Source organism: Piliocolobus tephrosceles, chromosome 4, assembly GCF_002776525.5.
Source record: "Piliocolobus tephrosceles isolate RC106 chromosome 4, ASM277652v3, whole genome shotgun sequence".
Classification (NCBI taxonomy): Eukaryota; Metazoa; Chordata; class Mammalia; order Primates; family Cercopithecidae; genus Piliocolobus; species Piliocolobus tephrosceles.
Genome location: NC_045437.1, coordinates 16,968,056 through 16,976,399, shown reverse-complemented (window position 1 = coordinate 16,976,399; position 8,344 = coordinate 16,968,056). Strand labels below are relative to the sequence as shown.

General features: G+C 40.6%; 1 long non-coding RNA gene across 1 annotated transcript; it reads right to left on the bottom strand.

Moving 5' to 3' along the window:
- Nucleotides 1-255: 255 nt before the first annotated feature.
- On the bottom strand, nucleotides 256-5,809 carry LOC111546750. Its single transcript, XR_002732906.2, has 2 exons — nucleotides 5,333-5,809; nucleotides 256-460 (listed from the first exon to the last, which is right to left on the bottom strand). It is a non-coding gene; the product is annotated as an uncharacterized LOC111546750 (long non-coding RNA).
- Nucleotides 5,810-8,344: the final 2,535 nt, after the last annotated feature.

Sequence of the window (8,344 nt, the reverse complement as noted above, 5' to 3'; positions counted from 1 at the left end):
AAATTTACATGGAGAACAGAGTTGGGATAACATGATGCTAGAAAAACCAGAAAGCTGTTGGACACAATGGTTCACACCTATAATCCCAGCACTCTGGGAGCCCAAGGAAGATAGATTGCTTGAGTCCAGGAATTTGAGACCAGCCTGGCAACAAAGCAAGACCTTATCTTTACAAAAAAAATTATTAAAAAAAAAAGAGAAAGAGAAAGAGAGAGAAAACTAGAGTGGGCCAAAGTTAAGAGCTCTAGAAGCTCAATTCCAAAAGGAATATTTATTCAGAATACATCAAAGGGTCTACTGGAATTGGAAATATAGTCATCATACTTAAGGATAAGGACAGCCAATTCCTTAGATGCAGGTCTTCTGAGTCGTGGACCCCACACTCCTGGACTTGCATCCAGATTATCATCAACCTCTGTACTGATGCTTGCAGGGGAGGCTCTGTGGACTCCCTGTATCTCTGGACACACAGAAAAAAGGACAGTCAAGTTTTTCACGTTGGACAGTATGAATTTAATTTGTAATCTCTATTTGTCACATATATCCATAATTTTCTTTGTGATAGTCTCATCTGAAGCTTCTGGAAAAATAGGGGAAGATCTTATGGACTGTTAGGTTGGAAAGACATAACTGCCCAAGACTTCTTAAAAGTTGACCCTAAGGGGACTTGTGGTTATGAATAGAATGCCATTGGTTGCAGGAGAACACAATCCTGTTAGACTAACTAAAGAAGACAAATTAATTGCAAAAAATCCATTTAAAGACATGAGTGAATTATGGAAACAAAAAGAATTAAAAGAACAAAAATTCCAGAGAGCAGAGTGTTTTGGCAAGGTTAGCTACCTTTCACAGGCTATTTTCTTTCTTGGGATATTTGCTGATTTGAAACACAGATCTGATCTGGTTCATGCAGAAGCACTGTAGGAAGGAAAGAGGAGCGAGCAAAGCTTGTGGCGTTCACAGAAGCAACTACAACAATTTGGAAACAAAATTTCTAACTCCTAACCCCAAATGCCTTGACAATTTTCCTATAGAACCTTTGCTAAATTGAGACTGAGTAGAAGGTTAGGAGTTTCTGCAAAGTAAGTTAAAATCTTCAGAAGTCCCATGATAATTGAGAGGAAAAGTTCCACTTGAGGAAAGGAGTCTGCTCAGAACATGGCTGGTCTCCCCAAGATGCTCATCAAATTTGGATGGAGCATACAGCAGGATGCTAAACGGCCTGAACCTTCCACTGTCTTTCAGAGCTTTCAATCAACAGTGTAGAAGAGACAGGCCTGAGAAACAAAAACAGAACTAGAGGTGGATTTTACTAAAATGTCAACCCAGTCTTGATCTAGCTCAGCCTCTTGGATTGGGGTAATGACCTCCTCACCTTATCTGCTCCACAGAGAAAACACAGATTCCCACCTGGTCAAAGTAGCATCATACAGAGCTTTGACTTGTGCTTTCTCCACAATGTCTGGCATACAGTCACAAATTACTAACATAAAAAGAGGCAGGAGATTGTGATCAACTACCAGGTGAAACAAACAAACAATATAAGTAGATGCAAAGAAAGAAAATGATATTTTATTTAGCATCTTAAGATTACATTTTGATACAATGATCAATATATTAGAGAGATTGAAAGACAATATGAATGAAAGTTATGAAAAGATGTGTTATGAATTGAAAGACAATATGAATGAAAGTTATGAAAGATTGAAAAGATATGAAAAGTTATGAAAAGATTAAACAATCATTGAATCAAAATCTGTAAAAGTAATCATTCTAAGACTGAAAAATACAATACTTGAAATGAAGACCTCATTGGATGAGTTGAACAGAATAGCTGAAGATTGACTCAATGATCCCAAAGACAGATCAAAATGAAATATTTGACTAGAGCACAGAGAATGCAAAAGAATACACATGTCAGTCATATGCAAGTCATAGTGCAAACCCCCTTATTCCTATTATTGGAGTTACTAAAGAAAAAAGAAAGAATAGGGTGGGACAAATATGTAAAGAAAACATAGTCAAGAATTTCCCAAACCTCTTTAAAGTTAGCAATCTTCACATTCAAGAATCTCAGCCAACTCAGGATAGCTATAAAGACTCCTCAAGGATCTAGAACTAGAAATATCATTTGACCCAGCCATCCCGTACTGGGTATATACCCAAAGGATTATAAATCATGCTGCTATAAAGACACATGCACATGTATGTTTATTGCAGCACTATTCACAATAGCAAAGACTTGGAATCAACCCAAATGTCCATCAATGACAGACTGGATTAAGAAAATGTGGCACATATACACCATAGAATACTAAGCAGCCATAAAAAAGGATGAGTTCATGTCCTTTGTAAGGACATGGATGCAGCTGGAAACCATCATTCTCAGCAAACTGTCACAAGAACAGAAAACCAAACACCACATGTTCTCACTCATAGGTGGAAATTGAACAATGAGATCACTTGGACACAGGAAGGGGAGCATCACACACCAGGGCCTATTGTGGAGTGGGGGGAGGGGGGAGGGATAGCATTAGGAGATATACCTAATGTAAACGACGAGTTAATGGGTGCAGCACACCAACATGGCACATGTATACATATGTAACAAACCTGCATATTGTGCACATGTACCCTAGAACATAAAGTATAATTAAAAAAAAAAAAGAAAGAAAACCACAACTAGGCATTTCACAACTAAACTGCTGAAGACGAAAGACTTGCTGATTCTAATGGGCTAGATGATCAATGTGCCACAGTCCTTATTTTAAACCCATATAAAATATTTCACAAATTATCTGAATATCGCTAGTTTAAAAAGGAAATTCATTTCAACAAAGTCAAAACAAGGGACAAATGAAAGATGGATAAATTGTGTTTATCATTTGAAGGTTGTAGCTGCTTTTCAAACCAGATAGAAACCATTTGTTTCTAATTGTCTCATAACTGAGATAAATAAAACCAATTTTAAGGAGAAACTTTATGCCTGACAAGTATGAGTCAACTGGAACATTGAGAAAACAATTCAAAAGAAGTCGAGTTTAGAACTTTACATCTTAACTCTTACTTTGTTTTGTTTTGTTTTGTGCTTTGTTTTTAGTCTTTTGTTTTCTGTTTTTGAGATGAAGCTTCGCCCTTGTTGTCCAGGCTAGAGTACAATGGTGCCATCTCGGCTCATGGCAACCTCTGCCTCCTGGGTTCAAGCAATTCTCATGCTTCAGTCTCCTGAATAGCTGGGATTACAGGCATGTGCCACCATGCCCAGCCAATTTTTGTATTTTCAGTAGAGACGGGGTTTCACCATGTTGGTCAGGCTGGTCTCAAACTCCTGACCTCAGGTGATCCACCTGCCTTGGCCTCCCAAAGCGCTGAGATTACAGGCGTGAGCCACCGCACCCGGCCTTAACTCTTACTTTGTATGTTGACTTTAGAAAGCACAGATATACACTGTAGACAGCTTGACTGAGATTGCTCACATACCAGAATAATAGAGAATCAGTGTCATTGTGGGTAGAATCAGAAGTAAGCAACCAACATTTTCTGAGCCCTTAACAGTGCCAGGCATTAGACTACCTTTCTTACAGAGAGCATTGCAGGTATGAAATGAACTTCACATAGATCACACATGGATGTAGACATGAACCCATTCATTAGCCTAAATGCCCATAAGGTAAATCATTTCAGGCAGTACAATATCTTCAGCTCCATCTCAGTTCTTTTTTCATTCTATTGAGAAATAAACATTCATTCTAGCTGTCAGCTTCTGGATTTGTCTGGAGTGTTGCAGACCCGAGTGGAATCAGCCTGGATTCCCATCGATTTCTTTCTTCAGGAACTAAGCTTGTGTTCCTCTTCTCCTTCCTCCTCTCAGAAACTACTGAGCCCTCTGTCTCTTCACTTGCACCATCCCCCCTCCCCACCCACAAGCCTGACTATGAAACGGGATGTCACCCTACTTTTGCCTCCCCTTCCAGCACATATATTCACTTCATCTTAAATTGGTTCTGCTAATCACTTTGGGAAACAGAGATAATTAAAATCATAAGCACGAAGGGAAAAAAATGAAATCATAAACATGAAAGGATTCAAAATCTCATCATTGGCCTGGAGCGGTGCTTCCTGGAGCACTCTTTATTCTACATCTGAAATTATAACTAAGCACAGTTGGGATTCTGCCCCTCTTCCCCCACTGTCTCAGCTAATTTAATTCTGGGTCCTATTCACTGATTGAATTAAATTCTACCGATGTCATGAAAACATCCAATGTTTCCCTGCTCCAAGTGCTCAACTCACAACTCTGAGGCCCACCAAAAGAGGCCTCTGCTGAGGTACCAGCTATTTCCTCTGTAAGGTGGTAATCTCCAGGGTAAACAATCCACCAGCACCTGGTACCTCTCCTTACCCTGCCTCCTTGGAAGAAAGGAAAAAGAGAATTTAGCAGAAAAAAATTCCTAAAACCTAATAAAGTGTCCCAGCCCCTTTGGACAGACCTATGTACCCATCTGTCATAAGTAAACCCATACAACAAGAATGTTGCCATGTCTTTAAAAATTCGTGAGTTCCAGCCAAGCACAGTGGCTCATGCCTGTAATCCCAGCACTTCGGGAGGCCAAGGTAGGTGGATCATGATGTTCAGGAGATTGAGGCCATCCTGGCCAACAAGGTGAAATCCCACCTCTACTAAAACTACAAAAATTAGCCAGGTGCGGGGTGCATGCCTGTAATCCCAGCTACTCAGGAGGCTGAGGCAGGAGAATTGCTTGTATCCGGGAGATAAAGTTTGCAGTGAGCCGAGATCAGGCCGCTGAACTCCAGCCTGGCGACAGAACTATGCTCCATCTCAAAAATAAATAAAAATAAAAATTCCTGAACCCTCAGTTTGTCTCCCCTCTCCACTCAATTGAGTCATTATCTTTCCAAGCTAGACACACAGGAGCTATCTTTTCCTCCTTCCTTATCCTTTCCATTTGATCTATGGTCATCCCTCATTCCGCTATTTATTTTATCGCCCCCTTTTATCCTCACTTTTTTTCTCTTGTATGTTGAATGTATTTGCTAGTTACATGTTAATCACCCTTGAATTATTTTGAAAGAAACTGATACCAGCTGATGTTTCAAAGATTGACTTTCTATACCTGTTCTGTACTTTCATTTTAGCGATCATTTATTCTATTGTTTTAGGTTAATGCTGTTGTTTTCATACCTTAAATAACTTTGCTTCCCACAAAGTAGAGGGTTGTTGTTGTTTTTTTGTTTTTTTTTTTTTTTAGCATTTCTTATTTAATGCTTTATAAACACAATAACCTAGGAAAAGGGGTTACTTTATATCTACCTTCCACTCCTGCAGCTTTGATTCCTGGCACCCAGCATGAAAAGCAAGCAGAGGAACACAGCATTTAGCAACTTTCACCACTTTTCACCTGTTCTTCCCCAGTATTGAATCTATCTAAGGAAGACATCACTGTGACTGCCGGGAGATGTCAGGCCTCAAAAAGGAAGTTGAAAATTATGTAAGAAATGAGCCCAGTGACCTCCATTTCCTTGCCTCCTTGGTAAATAATTTGTGGTTTTCCAAAACTGGAGGCATATTTTAGAGTTCAAGCAAGCTTGGCAGTAAATTGTCCCAAGGCTCATAAAAATGTGCACACAGGGTTTTGCAGACACCAAATCAAATAACTAAAGTGAAGTGAAACCAAAACAGAGCAGATGCGTGTATGCACAGGCATATCCCAGTCCCAGAACTGCAGACAGAGTTGTCTGTCTTTTACTGTGTAACATAAATTCTAGAATATTAAACAGTTCAGTGGTAGGGAGGTGCAAGTCGCTCTTCCTTTAACCTCCAAAATATTTCTAACATCCAGTTTTGACTGCTTTCATAAAAGAGATAGCTCATGGGTTACAACTTCGAACTTTGGAACAATTCAGGGTTTAGCAAAGCCATTGTCCTCTGCTTATTGTCTTCTGCATGTGCTGAGAGATTGGGAAGGGAAGTCAGCGCTGTTAGTAAAGAAACTGAGGACAGAGGTGGGGCAAGCAAAGACACATGCTCTGGTGTCGGAAAAAAAGAAAAACAAACTTGAGGATCCTAGCAGGCTCCAGATCATAGGGATTAAGAAGAAATTGGCTCAAACTTAAATACTAAGTGTTCACTTCTGTTTTCCTTCTGAATAAAACAGTAAGGGGATTGTGCCAATACCCTCCAGCAGTTAGCAGAAGAGTCACAACCAGAATACAGAACTTGAGACGGTGAGTTCACTGCTCAGTGGACATATACCCAGATCGCAAACCCTTACAAATAGGACTTTCTACATCTTCCCAGACCCTCCTACGGTTTTGGTTTTTTTTTTGTTGTTTTGTTTTGTTTTGTTTTGTTTTTTTCCCCCTCAAAGCACCTACCTGAATGATCCTCTTCAAGAGAAACCAGGTCATAAGGCTTGTTCTCTTCTCCGCTGCAACCATGCAATGGACCTTGAAATCACTCAGAGGGAGAACCAGAGCCTCACAGTGGCCTCCAGGGTGTCCACCATCCACTGAGCTTACACCTCCACCTGCCCTGCCACCCTCACCTCTCAGGTCCCTCCAGCTGAACCCCTTTTTCACTCTGTCCCAACCAGATGGGGCTCATCGCTGCCTGTGTCTGCACTTTCTACTCCTCCCCCAGAGATCTTCTCACCCTGTTCTCTCTCCACCCGTAAGTCTCTGCTCAGACATTATCTTTTCAGGGAGGCCTCCCTGACCATATCATCTAAATGGGTAAATGACAATTCTTCAAGACTCTTGTCCGCCACCTGGCTCTGCTTTTGCATACAGTACTTATCCCATTCTCTTTTTTTTTTTTTTTTTCTTTTTTTTTTTTTCTTTGAGATGGAGTCTCGTTCTGTCACCCAGGCTGGAGTGCAGTGGCACGACCTCGGCTCCCTGCAGCTTTCACCTCCTGAGTTCAAGTGATTCTCGTGCCTCAGTCTCCCAAGTAGCTGAGATTACAGGCATGTACCACCACACCTGGCTAATGTTTGCATGTTTAGTAGAGACGAGGTTTCACCATGTTTGTCAGGCTGGTCTTGAACTCCTGACCTCAAATAATCCACCCACTTTGACTTCCCAAAGTGTTGGGATTACAGGCATGAGGCTCCGTGCCCAGTCCTCACCTTCTTATATTCTATGTAATTTTTGTCTCCCTCACCAGAGTATGAGCTCTGTGAAGCCAAGAGCTTTCCTTCCTTTTCTTTGCTGATGAATCCCAGCATAAAAAATTATGTCTTGTACACAGTAGGATTCAACAAGGAGATCTATGTATTATTTATGTTTTTATATATCTCATTGACATATATGTTGTTTACATATATATCTTGTTTACATATATCTCATATAGGTATATACACAAATGGTCCCTAACTTATGATGTTTTCTACTTTACAATATGGTGTGAAAGTGAAACACATTCAGTAGAACCTGTACTTCAAGTTCCCGTACAACCATTCTGTTTTTCATTTTCAGTACAGAATTCAATAAACTACATGACATATTCAACACTTTATGATGAAATAGACTTTGTGATAGATGATTTTGTCCAACTGTAGACTAATGTAAATATTGCGCATTTACAAGTTAAGTGTCTAAGCACATTTGCAGTGGACTAGGCTAAGCTACGGTGTTCGAAAGGTTAGGTGCATTCAGTGCATTTTTGGCTTGGAATATTTTCAGCTTATGGTGGGTTTATCAGAACATAACCCCATCATAAGTTGAGGAGCATCTTTCTCTCTCTATTTTCTCTCTCTCTCTCTCTTTCTCTCTCTCCATATAAATGTATATACACACATACACACATATACATATATATACACGCACACATATATACATGCTCTGTGGGTGTATATATAGAGAGACAACTCTGTTCTGAGTGTGTGTGTGTATATATATGTGTGTGTGTGTGTGTGTGTATATATATATATGCACAGAGAGAGAAAAGAGAGAAAGAGAAATCAAATCATCCATGGCTAAATTTGAGAATAGATTTGTGTAATGATCTTTATTTTACCAATCAAAAAGTTAATGAAGAAATGGAACGGACAAAAACAAGGACCAAGCGGCCGGGCGCGGTGGCTCAAGCCTGTAATCCCAGCACTTTGGGAGGCTGAGACGGGCGGATCATGAGGTCAGGAGATCGAGACCATCCTGGCTAACCCGGTGAAACCCCGTCTCTACTGAAAAATACAAAAAGCTAGCCGGGCGAGGTGGCGGCGCCTGTGGTCCCAGCTACTCGGGAGGCTGAGGCAGGAGAATGGCGGGAACCCGGGAGGCGGAGCTTGCAGTGAGCTGAGATCTGGCCACTGCACTCCAGCCC